Source organism: Tupaia chinensis, unplaced genomic scaffold (genome assembly GCF_000334495.1).
Source record: "Tupaia chinensis unplaced genomic scaffold, TupChi_1.0 Scaffold000396_1, whole genome shotgun sequence".
In the NCBI taxonomy this organism is placed as follows: Eukaryota; Metazoa; Chordata; class Mammalia; order Scandentia; family Tupaiidae; genus Tupaia; species Tupaia belangeri.
This window is the reverse complement of record NW_006159898.1, coordinates 1,242,351-1,263,387: the sequence shown is the minus strand read 5'-3', so window position 1 is coordinate 1,263,387 and position 21,037 is coordinate 1,242,351. Positions and strand designations below refer to the sequence as shown.

The 21,037-nt window shown below is 42.3% G+C and overlaps 1 long non-coding RNA gene across 1 annotated transcript; it reads right to left on the bottom strand.

Annotated features, from left to right (window-relative positions):
- Positions 1–1,575: 1,575 nt before the first annotated feature.
- Positions 1,576–4,564, bottom strand: LOC102501559 (uncharacterized). The gene is made up of 3 exons (XR_335357.3): positions 4,326–4,564; positions 3,293–3,415; positions 1,576–2,455 (listed from the first exon to the last, which is right to left on the bottom strand). It is a non-coding gene; the product is annotated as an uncharacterized LOC102501559 (long non-coding RNA).
- Between the last annotated feature and the right edge of the window lie 16,473 nt (positions 4,565–21,037).

Sequence of the window (21,037 nt, the reverse complement as noted above, 5' to 3'; positions counted from 1 at the left end):
AGAGAGGGGCGGGAGAGAAGACACAAAGACCGTGAGCGAGTGCTGAGTTCAGTCTCGAGTGCGGGGGCGCCCCTGCACAGGTCAGCGTGGACTCCGTGGGCGTGGAGTGCGGGCGTGGACCCACGGAGGCGCGCCCAACCCTAGCAAGGAGCCTCCGGAGGCCAGGAGATCTCTGCGCCCGGGCCCCAGCGGTCAATCACACTGGGGCAGCCGGCCACTCGCAGGACCCAAAGCGCCCGCCCCGCGCCTCCTCCCGCCCTTCCAGTGTAACTCGAGTTCCGCGTCCGCCGGCTGCGGGATCAGTCGGCTACGCCCTGGCCCAACCTTCCTCTAGCTCCTCTCTCTTCTCTCCACCCCCTTCCGTGGTTTTGTTTCCTAATAGCAAAGGGCAACGGTAACTCTCATTCGCGGTCGTTACAAAGAAACGGGTCTTTAACCTCTCCTGAATTAATGCGACCAGATTCAACTTCCCTCCAAATGTGTTTTTCTGCTTTTGTCTTTTTAATCATTCTTCTCTCTGTTCCGGCCCCGCCAGCTCCAGCTTCTTGGAAGAAGCCGGCGCTTTCACCCTGCGCTGTGCGGCAGGTCCCCTCTCAGCCAATCACATCTGCGGATCCGCGTCCCGAGCCTGCTGCGGACACTCGGTAAAGCGAGCTCCCAGTCGCGTCAGAAGTCCGAGTGACACCGCGGTCTGGAGTAGTTTGGATGGGCTGAGAAGGTACCTGGGCACTCTCCGCAGAACTAGCTGGCAGCTGCGCGAGGCTTGGGTGGTGTTTCTTTGACATTTCCCTTCCTGAAAGCGGCGAGAAGGGGTCTGAGAGAGGGCGAACTTCAACGTGTTCTGTTACAGTGTACTTAGATTAATGAGAATGGTGAGATTTTATGCTGTGCAATTATGCCACGATTTGTTGTTGCTCTGGCTTTTGCACAAATTTCCACAGCCTACTAGCAGATTAATTCAGTGGCAGGTCAGTTTCTACTTTTGCAATTGGACGGGTCCAAAAATGAGGAAGAAAAACAATTGTCTGCAAGGTAAGAGGCTGTTAAGCGGAGACTCAGGAAAGCAGTTGTGAGATTGATGATAGAGTTCAATTTCTTATCAGTAGGTGTGAAGTGGTATCTAATCTCAATAATGGCCCCAAGGCTGGGAGCCACTTCTTACTGCCTTTGCTTTAGCTATTCCCCTAACCGCTCAGGGCTGCCATATTAAGCTCACTTACATCCAAATCGCAACTCTACCGCTATGTTACTCAGAATCTCTAATTAAATTCATACGAACCACAGACAAGCTAATATTCTACATGTTAGAATGTTCTAATCAATGGACCAGGGTAATTGGGGCAAACCTTCCCTCTCTTACCACTTTAGTCATTAGACACATTGTGAATTGCTCAAACCACTAGGTCCCTAATGAAGCATGCCTATCTATTTTTACTGTAACTTTTCATTACCTACTTATTACATACTATGACTCAAGTGTTCAACACACCTTTCACTACCCACGATATAATCCAAACCTTCTGTATATCCATAATATGCTTAATGATAGCTTCAGAGTTTTCCCCTAACCGCTCAGGGCTGCCATATTAAGCTCACTTACATCCAAATCGCAACTCTACCGCTATGTTACTCAGAATCTCTAATTAAATTCATACGAACCACAGACAAGCTAATATTCTACATGTTAGAATGTTCTAATCAATGGACCAGGGTAATTGGGGCAAACCTTCCCTCTCTTACCACTTTAGTCATTAGACACATTGTGAATTGCTCAAACCACTAGGTCCCTAATGAAGCATGCCTATCTATTTTTACTGTAACTTTTCATTACCTACTTATTACATACTATGACTCAAGTGTTCAACACACCTTTCACTACCCACGATATAATCCAAACCTTCTGTATATCCATAATATGCTTAATGATAGCTTCAGAGTTGGCCTGGAAAAATGACTTTTTTTGGGGGGGGGCAATTGACTTTTTTAGATAATGCTGTGGACTAAATATTATTAGAGAAAAAAGTTACTTTTGCAATTACTATATATAGCCAATGAACACATATTTCATTTAAATACTAGTAAACATCTTTTAAAAAGTAAATATAGCACTTTTCGAAGTGTTTTGCTAATAAAGACTAACTGTAAGACATAAGACTTTTTTCCTTCTGAATCCAAAATTTAATTAAATCCCCATGAAAGATGCATCTGGCTTTATTGACCATGATTTAAAACATATAAAGAGTTAAGGATCAATAAATTCAGTTAGGTTTGGGTCTTTCCGCTCGCTCCTTCCTCTCTGATCTGTCTTCCCCATATCCTGTTCCTTAAGTACATAGGTGCTCTAGATTTTCTTATCAATAGAGGGCGTTCTTGAGTCACTTCAAATCCTGGTGGTGTGAAAAGGAACTGTTCTTCAGAGGAAAAACTTCATCTCCTCTAAGGTGCTTTATTGCTCCTATGTTGTAAAATTGGACAAGTTCAAGATTTATAAGCCTAACAATTCACTTTTTATTGCTGCATAAGTGTTCAGCTGCTAGAGGAAAATGCTAATTTTCACAATTAAACCGCAAGGTGGTTCCCATTTTCAAGACATTAGGTCAGTTGACACACTCGTGGGCAAATTTGGACCCTTAGCAAGATCTGGAGCTGGCTTAGAAAGCAACAGTGTGGTGAATGGTCGCTTATAGGGCAGCCCACAAATTCACTGTGCTGCAAGTCAAGGAGGATTTTAGACTCCACAGCAGAAAGACTGGGGAGGGAGCTGAGACACACAGAAAAGCAATGACATAAAAGTTTGACATTTAAATGTGGAGTGACTGACAGCTTGCACAACTCACAGATCTACTATGTTGCTTGCCAGTTGTACTCTTTCTCCCTTTGTCTTTGCTTTCAAGAGTAAAGACCAGTCCACAACTGTACATTCAGGGGATCCAGCAAAACATAATGCTGCGTGAATGTGCAAGTGGATAGAATTAAAACATACCAGGAACAGTAATGGATTCTAAACGAGATGTGGTTTCATTTCCTGAACCTGTATGTGGTGTCTGAACTGTTCCCCGGTTAATATAGCTCCATTGCTAAAAATCTAGCTCGAAGATCTCTGCTTACCAGATCACCTAGCAGAGGAACCCAGTCAGACTCCGGGTTACGATCTGTGCAACCCATTCTAGAGCAGGGGCTCTCCCGGCTAGTTCCTTGTCCACTGCCACTGCGTACCAAAGCACCAAAGCACCGGCTGAAATAGCCCAGAGACCCACAGCCCAGCGGCACGCAGCTAGTGGTTTGTACTTACATCATTCTTAACCCTTCCGCTCCTGGAAAGGGCTGGGCGGGATCAGGGGGCCCTGGAGCTTCGGACCACGCAGGACCTGAGTGTGAGAGAAGAGCTCCAGAGCTCGGCGTGAGCGCTGCGTCCCTGGAGGGAGAGAAGCCCAGGCGTGCGAGAGGTTCATCACCAGCGCATACACAACGGGCCCCCATGGTCCCTGCAGGCTCCACCGCGCCTTGCACGGCTCAAAGCGGCAGGTGCAAAAAGCATTTGGGAGCCGCTTGCCAGCGCGCGGAGGTAATGTGCTTCCTGTCCATTTATCTCAGGAAACCAGCGCAGCCTTCCCTTCGAAACAAAATGAACCTCTCATTAGCCAGCCACTCACTCTCAAGAAGGCCTTAAAAGCTTTACCAGCTCACTAATGCATTTAGGCTTTTCTTCCAGGCAAACGTAGCCTCGGGCCGTGCCTGCCATCAGCCTTGGGGGGTTCCTTTGGGCTCCCCCCGCGAGCCACCCGCCTACTTTTCTCCAACTGAAAGTCTGGGAAACTCAGGTCAACCTGGGACCCCAGTTTGCAGTAGCGGACAGACCCAACACCCCTGCACGAACTTCATCCCGGAAGCCGTCAGAACAAGTTCCCACTAATTCCGTGCGGGCCCATTACAAGGAAAACCTCAGCCGCCCTACGGTCAGGGGACAGAGAGGGAAGGGACGTCCAAGGCCAGCTGTCCGGGGTCGTGGGCGCTGGCTGCCCTCGGGAGCGCCAGCCCAGACTTCAGCCAGTGCAGCAGGGCTGACGAGGGACATGGGGACCACGGAAGCCGGGCTCTAGCGGCTCCAGGCGCGGAGAATCAAACTTGGTCCGAGGTCCGCAAGTGGCGAAAAGGGGTCTTGCATCGCCCGGGCTTTCTGAGCCCGGCCCCCGCCGCCCGGAGGCTGGCAGATTTATACCACACAGGTGGATAGAGACCTAAGCACAACAGTCCGGCCGCTGCCTGCCGCTCGCCCCTCGCGTCCCCCTTCCCCACCACAAACTTCAACAAAATAAACAACTCACCACAGGCATTCCCTTGTCTGCAGCGCGACGCTTGCCAGCTGGGAAAATAAGCCGCAAGCCACGCGGCCGAGGCGCCCGCCCCTCTCCCCCAGGTGGGAGGCAGGGTACGGGGGCGGGAGGGAGCTGCCTTCTCCCTGCTCCCTGCCTCGGACTGAGCTCCCGGAGAGGGGCTGCGCCCTTCCAGCCGGCGTGCTATCTGCCACCTAGGGGAGAGGGCGGGGAGCCAGAGCCTTCAGTCTTCCCCCAGCTCCCCCCAGCTGCTTTCTCCCCCATCCTGCCTTGCAGAGAGCCAAACTGGGCGTACCCCCCTCTGCCAGCAGCCCCTCCAGCGCCACATCGCCCCCTGCTGGCGCCATCTCCAACGCCGCAGAGCGCGGGTGTAGGGGCACCCCCGAACCCCGCCCCCATGTCCCGACTCGGCTCTCTCCTCCCCCAGTCCCCCACGCCTGGCTTACACAAAGACGCCTTTCACGCAGCCAGCGCCACCCTCCGCGCGGCCGTCCGGGCGGGGCGCGCCGCCTTTGCCAGCGCCCGTTTCCCGGTGGGCTATCGTGCCAGTCGTCGGGGCAGGGCTGCAGCCGACGCGCGGGGCTCGGCCCTACCCCTCGGAACAGGCAACAGATGCGCTGCCCCGCCCCCCCCCCCCCCCCCGCCACTTACTCTAGCTGTCCCCCCGCGGCCACCAAAGGCACCCCTTCCTCTCCGTTAGATAGCCTCGGAGGGTCTTTCTAGCGCATCTAAATACGGGGCGAGGTGGCAGGAACGGCCCTTTAAACTTTCGCCGAAATGAGGAACCCAGCGATCTTTCCTGTTCCCGGAGATGCCCATGCGGTTTTCCAGTTTAGGAAAGCCCGGGGTCAAAGATTCGGGGATAAGGAGGCGAGAGGATCGAAAGGGACACTTAGGATCCAGTTGAACAAAAGTGCTATACAGAGCAAGCCCACGGCAGTGTTCGAGGGACGACGGTCAATCCACGCGGAAGGCATGGAGGGCGAGAAGAAAGCCATTAGCACCCCCCGAGAACCCCCCCCCATCTTCCAGGTTGAAAGGGGGCGTCCGGGGGACTGAGCAGCAGCTGCGGGAGCCGGGGCATTCGCTCCTGTGAGTCGAGGCGCACGTTCACGCATCTCGATCACCGTGTGCCTCTACCGCCTTGGTGTCTATGACCCCACCCCCCAACCCCGCTTCTCCTCGCCTCCCCTCCCCCACCCCACCCCTACAGTCTCTCGATTTAACGCTAGAGGCAGCACAGGGCAGTGTTAAGAGGGCGTGAGTGGGAATCCAGGGAGAAGGGTCTAGTTCTGACTGAAAGGGGCTGGGGCTTCAGCAACCGATTGAACGTCTGTGGGTCTGTGGACCTTGGGGGGCACTCTCACCAAATGCTGTGTAAGGGGCAATGGCCCGACTCCTTCAGGTTTTCAAATTCCATGCAAGGGGCACCTCCTCCCACCCTCTGCTGGTTCCCTCTGTTTCCCACCTTCTCTTCTCCAAGTGCCAGTCATTTTGAAAACAAAAATTCTGAGGCTGTTTCAAGGTCACCACAGGATATATTGAAACAGGACATCTTTGCTACTGACAATTACAAAAACAAAAACAAAAATTCAGCTCCTGGTTCTCAGAAGCAAGGAATTTTAAAGACCCCACTTGGTTTGCCTTTGAAAAGCCACTTCAGCAATCAGCAAAGCAGAGCTTTGATTTAGAGACTGAAGCTAAGTCTCCTGTGTTTTTCCTTTCCTTTCCACCAACACAAAGACGAACTGCAGGGAGAAAGAAAGAAAGAAAGAAAGAAGAAAGGAGTAAGGGTACAAAGCAGGCCCGGAGACCAGCCCAGGGCCTGTTCCCTGGTGGAGGCGCAGTTCTTTGCCCCTCTCCTGCTAAGCTGGCTTGAGACAGTTCCCGGTAGATAGCTCAAGGTACGGGAACTCTCCCTCACGCTTTTTCATAAGTATTGGTCAGTGGGACCTGGATGCTTACATGTCAGTCACCATGTAAATGCATGAGTCAAATCCTGACTTTAATTTTTCCTTAGTCTCATGATATTTTTCAGAATTTTCAACTCACTCTTCACTTAGGGATCTTTGAGCTTTAGTTCTCTCTCTGGACAACTTTGTTTTCTGTGAAATCTCTAAAATCATGTTTACAAATGGTGAAATTTCACAACGAGTTACTCATTTTTAAACTAGAAATTGCTTCTTCAATTTTGACAAGAGAAGTTTAGAATTACTTAGCTATCAATGCATACTTTAAGAAGTTATCTATGAAAGAGAATTCTTAAGTGTCCTTTCACTGGGGAATAAAAGAATCTTTAAACAATAGTGGTGGAAAAATACTGTGAGCTTGTCAAATTCTGTTGCTTTCATTTTAAAAATAATTTTTTTCACTGACAAAATTAGTATTTGTTGTGTACAACATGAAGTTTGAAATAAGTATATGTTGCAGAATGGCTAAATATAGCTGATTTACATATGCATTACCTCAGTTATCTTTTTTTGTGGTGGAAACATTTAACATCTACTCTCAGTAATGTTTAAGAATACAACGCATTAATAACTACAGTCCCCATGTTGTACAATGGTCTGTTACTGTCATTTATATCAATCTTGACACTCTTATACTAAAACATTTATATTTCTAATAAAACTTTGGATGTTCTATTAGCAAAAAGGCATAGTTTATTTTCTTTTTCTCTTTTTTAGTTTTGCTCAGTGTTCCACAGATTTTCCCATTATTTCATTTTGATATTTCTTTTTTTTTCTTTTCTTTCTTTCTTCCTTTCTTTCTTCATTTCTTTCTTTCTTTCTTTCTTTCTTTCTTTCTTTCTTTCTTTCTTTCTTTCTTTCTTTCTTTCTTTCTTTCTTTCTTTTTTGAGAGACTTTTGCTATAGGGCACATGTGCTCACCAGAAAGAGACAGAGAAAGCCAGAAATCACTCTCCCCCGCCCTGGGAGCGGGGCGGGGAGGGGGGAATAGCCATGCCACAAACCCTTCTCCTCCATTCTCCTCCCGGGGTCTTGGGCACGCACTCACATGCTCCCACTGGGTCTGGGACTCAAACCACAGTCGATTACATGGGAATCCAGCGACGTAGCCATTACACCAACTGCTGATGCCAATATTTCTTTTATTTTTCTCACAGCAACCAAAATAGAGCAAAGATGAGACTAGAAAGGGGATAAGAGGTCACTTTTCAGTAAAATTTACTTAGCATTTCTGTATTAATTATATGGAAACTCTCTGCTAATACAATGTATATACACACCATTTTTTGAATTTTCACTTAAAGATGATGACACTTGAGACTTTTAAAAGTTCAGCTAATGTGGACCAGCAGATTGCTTAATGGTTACATTGCTGGACTCCCACGTAGTTGACAGTGGTTCGAGTGCTGGACCCAGTAGTTTAAAACTCACTCTGGGCATGTGTGTGCTGATGCGTGCCCAAAATCCCGAGGAGAATGGATTGCGGCTTGGTCTTTCACCTGAAAGGGAGTGGTGATTTCTCATTTTCCATGCCTCTGTCTCTTTGGCAAGTGCATGTGCCTTACAGCAAAAAATGTCTCGGAGCTGGCAGGTGGTGTGGTGGTTAAAGGCATTGGACTCCCACATGACTGACTGTGCTTTGCGTCCTGGACCTGTAGACTTGCTTTCTCACTTTATTCTCTCTCTTTCTCTCACTGTGTCCCTCTCTGATCAAAAATAAATAAATAAATACATAAATAACATTAAAATAAAATGATTCTTTAAAAAACATAAATCTCAAAAAAATCCCCCCAAACAAAAAACTCATGTTGAGTGCATGTGTGTGCATGCTCCAAATCCCAAGAGGGGAATGGAGGAGAAGGGATTGCGGTGTGGCCATCACCTCCTGGGGGGTGTTTCTTGCTTTCTGTCTCTCTGTTTCTGTGATGAGCACATGTGTCCTATAGCAAAAATCTCTCTCTCTAAAAAAAAAAACAACAAGTTCAGCTAGTGTATACATCTACCCCCTTGTTGTTAAGGACATAGCTTGCTTACTTTTGGCGTTTTGTTTTTTCGTTTTGTAAACTGCGGGACTTATCCGGATATAGAGCATGTGGATCCATTTCTGGTTTATCTTGTTTTGCTTTTCTTACATGTTTTGTTGAAAATTCTTCTCTAAACTAGTTTCAGGTTGATGCCCAACTTAATAATTCTTAGTCATAAAGTTTGAGAATTACTACTGTTAAAAAATTACACCAGTTTACGGGACCAGCAGTTAGCATAATGGCTATGTCACTGAACTCCCATGTAGTAGACCACGGTTCGCGTTCCGGACCTGATGGCTTAAAACTCACGCCGGGCGTGTGTGTGTGCATGCCCAAGATCCCGAGAGGAGAATGGAGGAGAAGGGATTGTGGCATGGCCATCTCCCCTGGGGGCTGATTTCTTGCTTTCTGTCTCTCTGTCTCTCTCTGTCTTTCTGGTGAGCGCACGTGTCCTATAGCAAAAAAGAAAAGAAAAAAAAAAAGAAACAAACAAACAAACACCTCTCCAAAAAAAATTACACTAGTTTGAGTATTTGCAGTATTAATAATATGATTGTTAAGAAAGTGAGTATTTATAAAATAATACTAGGATAAAATGCCATTTTCTAAAAGTGTGATTTAATAAATATATCTTGTTTAGTTGAATATTACTGAAATTCATCAAACTCGTTTTTGTTCGTTTTGTTTTATAGGACCAATGTTTATACTGAGTAAAAGTATAAGGAATTTAAGACCTATGCCTTCTTTTGAAAAGGTGAGGGACCAGCAGTTAGCATAATGACTATGTCGCTGGACTCCCATGTAGTTAACCGTGGTTCGAGTCCTGGACCTGGTGGCTTAGACTCACACCAGGCGTGTGTGTGTGCGTGCCCAAGATCCCGAGAGGAGAATGGAGGAGAAGGGATTGTGGCATGGTCATCCCCCCTGGGGGGTGATTTCTCGCTTTCTGTGTCTTTGTCTCTGTCTTTCTAGCGAGCGCACACACCCTATAGGGAAAACCTCTCCAAAAAAGAAAAAAAAGCTGAGAATTTGCTTTGCTTTTTGACCCCCTATACAAGGCTACAAAACAGTTTTCTTGAACTGTCAGCTCATGTGATATTTAAGGTAAGAAATTGTGGTACATTGTAAATTTTACAAACGAAACACATAGAAAGTTAAAAAAAAATCATTTTAAAGGATGAAAACTACTACATTTTACCAGCAATCCAAGCATTTTCAAGAGAAATCTGACTTCTGAAGTATTCTTACACCATACACAATGAAAAATAAATGAATGCTTATTAAATTAGCAAAGACATACTTACTAGTAAATATGTGAGTAAAAAAGAAAATAGACAATAATTTTAAAGTGCCAGGAGAAAAGCTAAATATTTTTGGCTATTTACTACTAGAAAAGCTCTTCTCTCTACTCTTCTAACCATTCAGCACAGTGTAAAATGGTAGGCCGGGAAATAGCAGAGATTGTTGGCCTTTTCCCTATTTGTCTATTATTACAGTTGAATTCATCACACACACACACACACACACACACACACAAGCTTTTCTATATCTTTTAAGTCTTTTTTTTTAGTTTTTTTTTTTGTTTGGTTGGTTTTTTTTTTTTTTTTTTTTTTTTTTTTTTTTTTTTTGTTGGCTTTGGATGGAAAGACAGAGACATAGAGACAGAAAGCGAGAAATCACCCCCGAGGGGATGGCCATGCCGCAATCCCTTCTTCTCCATTCTCCTCTCAGGATCTTGGGCACACACGCACATGCGCCTGGTGTGTTTAAGCCACTGGGTTTGGGACTCAAACCGCCGTCGACTACACAGGAATCCAGTGACATAGCCATTACGCTAACTGCTGGTCCCTATATCTTTTAATTCTTAAGAAGCAAAATACATAGCCCAAAGATACTCACACTTTCATATTACTTTTGCTTTATGAAAATTAAACTTTAAAAAGTTGGAAAAGAGTCTTTTTGGACAGATAAATAACAGTGAGGATGCTCATCTGTGAACCAATTTAAATCTATCACCATAATTCAAAGTTTCTTTTAGAGACAAAACCTCTATCTCCAAACTCACCTATATAAGTAGAACATTATAAATACATTATTGAACGGAATAATACCACAATCCTTAAAGTACTTTGAAATCTAAGACACGGGAAATTAGATACCCTTGATTCTAATAACCAACACTCCCAGGACCAGCAGTTAGCATAATGGCTATGTCGCTGGACTCCCATGTAGTTGACCACGGTTCGAGTCCTGGACCCGATGACTTAAACTCACGCTGGGCGCGTGTGCGTGCCTGCCCAAGAGATCCCGAGAGGAGAATGGAGGAGAAGGGATTGCAGCGTGGCCATCCCCTCTGAGGGGGTGATTTCTCACTTTCTGTCTCTCTGTCTCTCTCTGTCTGTCTGGCGAGCGCACGCGCCCTATAGTGAAAACCCGCCCAAAAAAAAAAAAAAACAAAAAAAAAAACCCAAAACCAACACTCCCAATTAAGAGTTTTTAAAAAAATGAAAACAAAATTAGGTATATATACATATATATATATATTTTTGAGAGATTTTTGCTTTAGGGTGCATATACTCTCCAGAGAGAGACAGAAAGTGAGAAATCACCCCCCCCTCGGGGGGTGGGGATGGCCACACTGCAAACCTTTCTCCTCCATTCTCCTCTTGGGATTTTGGACACACATGCGCATGTGCCTGGCATGAATTCCAAGCCACCAGGTCCGGGACTTGAACCGCAGTCGACCATGTGAGAATCTAGCACCTTAACCACTATGCTACCTGCTGGCTCATGGGTGTATTCTAGTATATGAATGATATATGTTTCTACCTTACCACTGGTACCAAAAATTACAATGAGATTCATTTTACTCAACTTAATAAATTAAAACAATAGGACCAAAAAATTGGTGCTGGAATAATCCTAAGTACAACACTATTGAGCCAGCAGATGTTGTGGAAATTAAGGTATTGGATCCCACATAGCTGGCTGCATGGTTCCTGGTGGCTTGAAAATCATGCTGTGCATGTGTGTGTGTGTGTGTGCGTGCATGCATGCACACGTGCTTGCACCCAAAATCCTGAGGGGAAACTGGAGGAGAAAGGATTGTGGAGTGGCAATCGCTCCCAGGGGTTGATTTCTCACTTTCTCTCTTGCTGACTCTCTTTCTGTAGCACAGATTCTTTATAGCAAAAAAAAAAAAAAAAAAAAAAAAAAAAAAAAAACAACAAAACTTAAAAAAAAAGTATTCTTTCCTTTTTTGATTTGTTTTCATAGTTCATGGTCCTGTCGTTTCCAATTGCAGAGCTACATAAAGAGGCTCAGGTAGTATTTGTGGCAGAAGCAAGATTTAGACTCAGCAAACCTAAGAATAAGTGTAGGGGTGAAAATAGTTTGTATTTGTCAGAAGTTTACGTGAAAAAAATCTGACTGGATTCAGGAGTGGGGCTTGTTTCCAGAGAAGAGGATAGCTTGGTAGTAGAAAGGATTCTCAGAGGCCTGGGCTCCTGCGAGTGAGTTGCTAATGCGCTCTTCAGCTGTCCCAGCTGGAACTGTCCGTCAATGAGAAATGTAAGGAATGCATGGCTAGAGCAGGAATCTATGTGAAATAGAGGATGTTTCCCTTTCCTCTGCCCCCTGGGGGTGGGGGCAGGCAGAGGAGCTGAGGCTGTATGTCCTCCGACACCCTGGCCCACACCGCTGGTAAGCAAACAGCATCCAATGTACTGCTCCCTGTCAAAGAGAGGGTCTGATACTGATGCTCAAATAGAAATTCTTTTGTTCCTTTCATGAAGCCATGTTTTTTGAACACCCACTTAATGAGCCTGGCAATCTTCTAAGTCCTAGGGGTACTGCTGTAAAAAGTTCAGACAAGGCTCTCACAAATGTACATTTTTCTGTGGTGGGAATACAAACAGGTAAACAAGCCAATAGGCATAGTAACTTTAATAGTGTTATAGAGTTTAAGGAAGAGAGTGTTATAGTAGAAGTAACAAACCACCAGTAGCAGAAAGGACTTTCTGTGATACCATGCTAAGGCCTCAATAGAATATCAATATATAACAGAGTGGGGGAAAGGATTCCAGGCAGAGGTCAAGGAACAGAGGAAAATAAACAAACGAAAAAATATGGTGGAAAGTACCATTCTGCATCCTGGAACAATGGAGGACATTGAGAAAAAGAAAAAGAAGGTTCCTGTTGCAATACAAACCAAGTAAAGGTTTCTACTGCAGCAGAAACCTTAAGAAAATGTTCCTGCTATGCCAAAAATCCTCAAGAAAAAGTGTAGGAATTTTGTGGAGCTGAAGATCACGCACCTGAGAAAGAAGTCTGCTTTGAAAGGCAGGGAGGAAGCTTGTCGAAGCACTATGGTAAGGAATATAGGCACGTGTACAAAACTGAGATTCACATGATCAGGATGGCAAGAGAAACTGGCAACGTCTATGTACCTGCAGAACCCAATGGCCATTTGTGTACCTTCTTTGGAGATAGGGTCAGTCAATAAACAGTGGCTGTTTTCAGATGGAAAATAAGTGAATGAATGAATGAATACATAAATAAATAAATAAATGGAAGGTTCCATCCCCAGGAGAATTTTTGGCAATCTAAGGCAGAGTCCTTTAATTTCCCATTGGCGTTTGAATTAGGAAAATGTCTTGACTGTTCACAAACCTTATGGAAATAGGGAATAGAAATAACATTTATTTCATTACTTTTAGAAGTCCCACCTGGTGTCTGACTCTCAGAGATCTAATGTGATCCCAAAGGTCTGAAAGGTGTTGCAGTTTCTTTGTCTTTTTTCAAATATTCAATGGCAGCTTTGTTAAGCTCAATAAGGCTTCAACTAACATGCTGAGGATTGTGCGACCATATATTGCGTGGGGGTGCCCAAACCTGAAGTCAGTACATGAACTAATCTATAAGCATGGTTATGGCAAAATCAATAAGGAGTGAATGGCTTTGACAGATAACTCTTTGACTACTCAATCTCTTAGTAAATTTGCCATCATCTGCCTGAAGGATCTGATTTATAAAGTCTGTATGGTTAGAAAATGCTTCAGAGAAGGAAATAACTTCCTGTGGCCTTTCAAATGATCTTTCCAGGAGGTGGGATGAAGAAAAAGACCACCCATTTTATGGAATGTGGAGATGCTGGCCATAGGGAAAACCAGATTAACAGGCTTATTAGAATGGTGAACTAAGGTATCCACCATGATTATTTTTTATTTTATTTTATTTTATTTTTTTAGAGAGATTTTTGCTATAGGACAGAGACAGAGAGACAGAGAGGGAGAAATCACTCCCTAGGGGGATGGTCATGTTGTAATCTTTTTTCCATTCTCTTGGATCTTGGGCACACACACACGTGCCTGGCATGAGTTTTAAGCTGCCAGATCCAGGACTTGAACTGTGGTTGACTGTGTGGGAGTTCAGGGATGTAACTGTTCCATCATCTGCTGGTCCCACACCATGATTATTTTTATAATTGGGTTGACAATGTGAGAATCTAGCACCTTAACCACTATGCTATCTGCGGGCCTATAGGTGTATTCTAATATATAAATGATATATGTTTCTACCTTACCACTGGTACCAAACATTATGAGATACATTTTACTCAACTTAACAAATTGCAATAATAATAGGACCAAAAAAATCAGTGGTCCTGTTATTGTGATGTGACATCTCATTGTGGCTTTAATTTGCATTTCCCTGTTGACTAGTGGTGTCAAGCATCCTTCTACACATCTGCTGGCCGTTTGTATATCTTCTTTGGAAATAGGGTCAGTCAATAAGCAGTAGCTGTTTTCAGACTGAAAATAAATAAATAAATAAATAAAGGTTCCATATTCAGGAGAATTTTTGGCAATCTAAGCAGAGTCTTTTAATTTCCCATTGGCATTTGAATTAGGAAAACGTCTTGATTGCTCACAAACCTTATGGAAATAAGGAACAGAAATAACATTTATTTCATTACATTTAGGAGTCTCACCTGGTGTCTGACTCTCAGAGATCTAATTGTACCCTCCAAGTTCTCTTTGAAGAACAGATTATTGTTCTAATTTTATAGCTGAGGAAATTTAGGTTGAATGATTTAAATACCTGCCCAATATATCATAATTTATAAACATTATAAACATAGACATATGTATATTATATGAGAATACTTGGAAAATTTCATGGGAAAGTACAATTAAAGTATGAGTTGATTTTGGTGCAAAATATTTGAAATTCATGCATAGTTTTCTAATAACATACATTTTTATGAATATTTTAGAGACTTCCTCATATGTAAAATATTTCATATATATGCGTACACACACACACGCACACACACACCCATATATAATATATTACAAAGTTCCAATAATTTAAAAAGTACAATATAAAGAGGCAAAAAGACAGAATAGATAGCCTAAACATGAATCCATAAATGTACAGTCAACTGATCTTTGACCAGGGTGTCAAGAATATACAATGAGTAAAGGATAGTCTTTTTTTTTTTTATTTAATTTAGGTTTTTGCCATAGGACGTGTGTGCTCACCAAGAGAGATGGGAAGGAAAGTGAGAAATCACCTCCCAGCAGGGATGGCCACACTGCCATCCCTTCTCCTCTTGGTGTGATTTTCAAACCACTGGGTCTGGAGCTCTAACTGCAATTGGTCATAGGAGAGTCCAACACCTTAACCAATGCATCCCCTGCTGGCCCCAAGGATAGTTTCTTAAGAAATGGCACTGGGGAAACTGAATATTCACATGAAAATAATGAAATTGGATCCTAACCTCATGTAAAAATCCACACAAAATGTATTGAAGACTTAGAGGCAGACCTGAAACTATAAAACTACTAGAAGAAAATAGGGGGAAAAAACCCATGACATTGGTCTTGGCAGGGATTTTGTGGACATGACATGAAAACACAGGATACAAAAGCAAATATAGACCAATAGAGCTGTTTCAAATTTAAAAAGCTTCTGTACAGCTAAAAAAACAAGACTGAAAAGGCATCCTATGGAATTAGAGAAAATATTGAGTTGTCAGAAAAGTCATTTCTATTTTTACATAGAAAATATGTCATGACTTTTCTGATTACATAATATTTGCAAACCATATATTTGATAAGGGGTTAATCTTCAGAATATATAAGGAACTCCAAAAACTCAATAGCAAAAACCCTCTAACTGATTAAAAAATGAGCTAAAGACTTGAATAGATAGTTCTCCAAAGAAGATATACAAATAGCCAGCAGATATATAGAAGGATGCTTGACATCACTAATCATCAGGGAAATGCAAATGAAAGCCATGATGAGATGTCATCTCACACTGGTAATGACAGCTATTATCAAAAGAAAAACAGGGCAACAAATGTTGGCCAGGATATGGAGAAATGGGAACTCTTACACACTGTTGGTGAAAAAGCAAACATGGAAAACAGTATAAAAATTTCTCAAAAATTAAAAATAGAACTATCATATGATCCAGCAATCTTATTTCTGGATCTTTTAGTTTTTACTTTTCTTTTATCAGAGTGTACATACACTTGTCCAAGAGGCAAAGAGCGAGAGACAGAGAAAGTACTCCCCCAATGGGTTGTGGTCATGCTGCAATTCATTGTCCTTCATTTCTCCTTCCTGTCAGGATTTGGGCCACACATGCATGTGCACTTGGAATGTTTTTTAAGCCATTGGTGCTGAGATTTAATCTACCGTCAGCTATGTGGTTCCAGTTCCTGGGTACAACATGCAACCACTGTGCTATCAGCTGCCCCCTGTCTGGGATATTATCCAAAAGAATTGAAATCAGGATCTTGTACAGATATTAGCACTCTCATGTTCTTTGTAGCATTATTCATAATAGCCAATATTTTGGGGAAAAAAACCAACTAACTGTCCATTTGGCAAATAAATGGATAAAGAAAATGTGGTGTATGCACAGGGTTGTTATTTAGTTTTAAAAAATAAGGAAAGTCTGCAATATGTGACAACATGGATCAATCTCAAAGACAAAGGAAGTGAAATAAGCCTGTCACAAAAGGACAAATACTGCATGATTCTTTTCATATGAAGTGTCTAAAATATCAAGCACCTGTAACCGAAGAGTGGAATGGTGATTACCAGGGGCCAGGGGAAAGGAGAAATGAGAATTTGCTAATTAATGGACAGTTGGGCAAGATGAATAAGTTCTAGAAATCTATTGTAAAATAGTGTATCTGTAGTTAACAATACTGTTATTGTACATTTAAAATGATTAAGAAGTGAGATCCAATATTCAATATTCTTGTCCAATAAAATGAAAAACAAAAACAAAAAAAACCCTGCCCAAAGATACATAATAAATGGTTGGTACAGGAATTGAACCCAGTCTTTTTTATTCTAAGGTCTACTTGTTTTCAATGGACTTCATGTATCTATATTTCTCACTAAATAGACCTGTGATATAACACATAGACATTCATCATCAATGCTTTGAGCCAATGACAAGTAAAACCAGTGTAATAGGTTGGGTAACTGAAATGGAGTATTGGAATTATAACCTTAACTGTTTTGTTTAGAAATGCACAATTATGACTGTAGTCCTCTTCTAGCCCAATAAAGAATCTCTCCTCAACAATGCAGACTCAGAATCTCTTATATCTTGAAATCACATTCTGTCCCTCCATATAGCACTTGACTTGATAAGGATGCTAGAAAGAGAAGACTTGAATGAGCATTCTGGGCCTGATTAAATGCCTAGTAAACTATGGCTTGGTCTTGGGAATGCAAGTTTATTACACACTTTTTCAGTGGGAGGCCTACAGTTTCTCATGAGTTCATAGTCAGAATTATGGACATGCTCTTGCCTGCTTCACAATTTAGGTTGTGCCCTTTTCTCATTATTTCCTTACTTAGGGCCGTGCGATCATGGTATTGCATATGTTGTGTCCATGGTGCTAGCACACAGTAATACTAGTGGTTTTCTACTCCATTTAGAGCTAGAAAGAGAACTGGAGTAATAATGTGGGAAAAGTTTGTAGAATCATATAGAAAATAATTTGTCCCATCAGTGCACAGTTTCAGCACTCATTATTACTTTAAAAAGAAAGCTAATTTGCGGAAGAAGCGGACGCAGGTGGGGCGGACCTTCGGTGGCCCGCTCTGCTCCGGACTCACAGCTGTTCTCTCTCGCCAAGGAACAAGTCGGTCAGGAAGCTACGCAGCCATGCCTTTTAAAGATACTGGAAAAACACCTGTGGAGCCAGAGGTGGCCATTCACCGAATTAGAATTACTTTAACCAGCTGCAACATAAAGTCCCTGGAGAAAGTGTGTGCTGACTTAATCAGAGGTGCAAAGGAAAAGAATCTCAAGGTGAAAGGACCAGTTCGGATGCCTACCAAGACTTTGAGAATCACTACAAGAAAAACACCTTGTGGTGAAGGTTCTAAGACTTGGGATCGTTTCCAGATGAGAATCCACAAGCGACTCATTGATTTGCACAGTCCTTCTGAGATTGTTAAACAGATTACTTCCATCAGTATCGAACCAGGAGTTGAGGTTGAAGTCACCATTGCAGATGCCTAAGTCAACTATTTTAATAAATTGATTACCATCTGTTTAAAAAAAAAGAAAGCTAGTTTGTCATGTAGTTACTTATTCACTCTTTCAACAAATATTTATTAAGCTACTTATATCAATGAAAAAGAAAAGAGAAACTAAGAAATACATTGGCGAATAAAACAAAAAAATATTCTCTAATAATTTTAGAGGGGAGGGGAGATATACTATAACCATAGATACAAGAATATTCTATAATATATGAAAAGATATAAAGTGCTCTGGGAAAATAGAGTAAGATAATGGGATGTGGAATGCTGGTGTAGATGTGTGATTTTTATAAGGGTGGGTAGAGTGTACTTCACTGAGAAAATGACATTTGTGCAAACAGAAGAAGTGATAGACTGACGCATGTGACTTTCTGAAGAAAGGGAATTCAAGGAAGAGGCATCAGTCAGTGCAAAGATTCTGTGTCAGGACACTGGCATATTCAAGACAGAGAAGTGAGACCAGTTTTGTCATGCTGGGACAGGGGAGAAGAGTGGTAGGTGTGAGTTCCAGTGGTCATAACAGAGCCAGAAATTCTAGGTCATCGTAAGGTCTTTGGCTGAAGTGGATAGCGTTTGGAAAATTTTGAGCCGAGGAATGACATGATTTGAATTTTAGGAGTTTACTTATATTGTTTTGTTGAGAATAGATGGTAGCGAGGCAAGCATGGAAGCTGAGAGCTCAATGGGATGATGTTTCCATTAACCTATGCAAGAGATGTAGTGGCTCAGACCATGGTGGTGCTGGAGGCATTGGTTGAGAGTGATTGCCTTTTGGGTGCAGTTTGAGGTTAGGACCAAAAAGTTCTTTGTAGATTATAAGGGGATACTTGAGAGAGGAGAGTGGCGCATGACTTCGAGGCTGTTGGCCTAACCTGCTGCGCCATCAGCTGAGGTGAGAGTTGGAATAGGATTTTCGTGAGTGAAAGATGAAATGCAACAGACAGTTAAGGAGATGGTTTGATTCAGTCTGTTGCAACAGAGAGGAAGGTCACTCCTGAAGATGATCTCAGAGATAAGGAAAGGGTCCGTAAGGCGAGGCGGGAGACAAAGGAGTCACCAGGTCATCTGAGAATGTTAGAAAAGGATGGAGAGGGCTTTTCACTGAGTCACTGAGGATGGTAGAGGTGGGCCATTTTAGAATTTTCAAGGATAGGGTGATTTTTTTTTGTGGTTAGCCATTTATTTGAAGACAAAAGTGTTGGAACTCAGGGCTCAGATAAAGTTAAATTGTCGGGGGAAGGGTAAGAATTCATTTTGGGCTAACTGGTTTAGGATTTCTCAGTGAAAATTCTTTCAGTATTTCCTTGGCTAATACCTAGATGTTTGTTTACGGTTCTGAATTTTCATACTGCATGTAAAGATATGTGATTTGAATAATCAATGTATTTTAATTTTAGCAGGCAGATGAAATGTCTGAATTCTTTTCTTTTTTTTTTACATAGATAGTTTCATTCTTAACCGCCTTCATATTACTAAATGATCTATTTTATTAATATTGGAGACTTCATCTGATTTCAGATATTCCATATATCAGTGATAGCATTTCTGAATTATTAAAGACTGCCAGGTGCTCACCATGATTGACTTCATATTCACACCTCCCCATATTCTGATATGATATATGCTCATCCACTCAGGAACTTAGATGGCCAGCAAATTAGGAAAACCATACCTTTCATTAATAAGTTATCCTGGAGAGTCATGAAATCCTTTTTGATAACTATCTGCAGTAGCAAAAATACATTTCATTAGACCATTTCAGATTCTTAGTCTAGATCTTCCCAAACTCCTCTCAGCACCTCTCAGAGAATACCTCTTACTGCACCTGACATTCAGAACAACCAAAGCAGTCAGGTCTGAGCAATCAGGGAAGAAGTGATAAGAAATGTGGACTTCTAAGGGAAGAGGCTGGAAAAAAGTAGACAGCAAATTACATGTGCAAGGGAATTTTAAAATGTTTGTGGAAAAAAATCAAATCAAAATACAAGTTTATTGGGAACCAGCAGTTAGCGTAATGGCTATGTCGCTGGACTCCCACGTAGTCGACCGCTGTTCGTGTCCCGGACCCGGTGGCTTAAAACTCACGCCGGGCGCATGTGCGTGCGTGCCCAAGATCCGGAGAGGAGAATGGAGAAGAAGGGATTGCGGCGTGACCATCCCCCCTGGGGGGTGATTTCTCATTTTCTGTCTCTATGTCTCTCTCTGTCTGTCTGGCGAGCGCACGCGCCCTACAGTGAAAATCTCTCAAAAAAAAAAAATACAAGTTTATTTTGGTTCAAAAAATGTTGAAATCCATACATAATCTTTTATAATATGCATTTCAATGAACTTTTTGAAGATTCTTCACTAAATGGAATGAGAACAGATTGAGAACACGGGGGTTTCAGGCGAGATAGAACATGTTCAATGTAGAAAACTTGGAAGTTAAATTTAAAGTACAAAAGATATAAAAGATAAGAGTAAACTGTAAAATGTAATACAATATTATATATAAGCTTTGTTTACAGGTTTAGGAATCTGAGACCATTTCCTTTATTGTGGGGGAAAGGATGATGGTGTTAAAATAATTCATTGTTGGGATCCAGCATTATCTCTTTTGGTTTTAGAAAAGCATATACATTTAGAAATTTAGAAAACTAATTTCCTTCAGGAAATGAGACTGAGGAACCAAAGCAAACCCTGCACTAAATATATTATCTCAGCTAATTCTCACAAGGTAACATTATCTTCTACATTCTATAGATGAAGAAACTTACAGCGTTATGTAACTTATCAAATTTTGTTGTTATTTTCTGTGGATAGTAGGAAGTCGAAGACATAGGAGTCAAACCCATGCCTTATGACCAAAAGTTGTCCTAATCATTACACTAGCATACTTTCCATATCTATGTTATTCGAGAGTTCTAGTGTTTCCCCTTTGCCTTCTTTTTTTTTTTTTTTTCTGGAGTAACAAATTTCTGTAACTTTTGTGTTGAAGGTATTTCTTTCTTAACCTTTTATTAATTCTTCTATTTTCTTCTGAATGATGTAATTTGTCTGGCTCTGTTATTACATAATACTCCCAGAGTGAGTTTCAAATTTCACTTGGTACTTAACCTAAGTAATGTGAACAAAATTCACTTGATT